Below are 875 nucleotides of genomic sequence, written 5' to 3' on the forward strand. Positions count from 1 at the left end.
GTCGACGTCGTATCGTGCGCGACGGACGGCGACGACGACGGCCCGTTGGTCGACATGTACGGCGGCGGGTCGTACACGACGGACCACCGCGCGATCCACACGCGGCTACGCGTGCGCGTGCTCGAGGCGCGGCGGGAGGTCGCTGTTCCCCGGCGGCGCGTGCGCTGGGGCTCGGCGGACGACGCGACGAGGGCGCGCTACGCCGCGGAGCTGGAATCGCGGTTGCGCGCCACGGAGACGGCGCGCCGCCGCGCAGCCGACGTGGACGCCGCGCTCGGCCTCGTGCTCGACGCCATCCAGGGGGCCGAGGACGCGGTCGTCGGCGTCGCTTCGGGGCCGGCGCGGTCGCCGCTCCCGTCGTGCTCGTGGTGGACGCCCGCGGTCGCCGCCGCTTGGAGGCGTGTCGACGACGGCCGGAGCGCGCGGCGGTCGGCACCCGGCGCCGCCGCCGCAGACGCGGCGGACGCGGCGCTCGCCGCGGCGGCGGCGCAGTACGCCGAGGTCAAGGCCGCCGCCATCGCCGAGGCCGCGCACGAGCTCCTGCTCGGCCAGGACCCGGGCTCGCACGAGGCGAGGCGGCTCCACGGCATCATCCAGACCGAGATCCTGGGCCGCGCGGCGCGCGGGGCGACCCACGAGTGGGACGCCGTCCGCGCCGCCGGCGGGTCCGTCGTGCGGGACGCCGCGGGCGTCGCGGCGCGGCTCTCGGAGTGGACGGCCGAGATGCACGCGGAGCGCCGCGACGACCCGCGCTACTCCGAGTCCGAGTACGCGCGGCTCGAGCGCGAGCATGCAGATTGGGAGCGGTTCGAGCGGGACCGCGAGTGCGACGAGTCGCTCCGGTCGGCGCCGCGTCGCGCCCGGTGGGAGAGCTT

At 77.8% G+C, this 875-nt stretch overlaps 1 protein-coding gene across 1 annotated transcript in view; it reads right to left on the reverse strand.

Annotated features, from left to right (window-relative positions):
- Nucleotides 1–875, reverse strand: part of AURANDRAFT_68676 (hypothetical protein) — a gene marked incomplete at both ends in the record, with an annotated part of 7,712 nt that overhangs the window by 5,370 nt on the left and 1,467 nt on the right. The gene's annotated exons all lie outside the window — the stretch shown is intronic.

Source organism: Aureococcus anophagefferens (genome assembly GCF_000186865.1).
Source record: "Aureococcus anophagefferens unplaced genomic scaffold AURANscaffold_288, whole genome shotgun sequence".
NCBI lineage: Eukaryota > Pelagophyceae > Pelagomonadales > Pelagomonadaceae > Aureococcus > Aureococcus anophagefferens.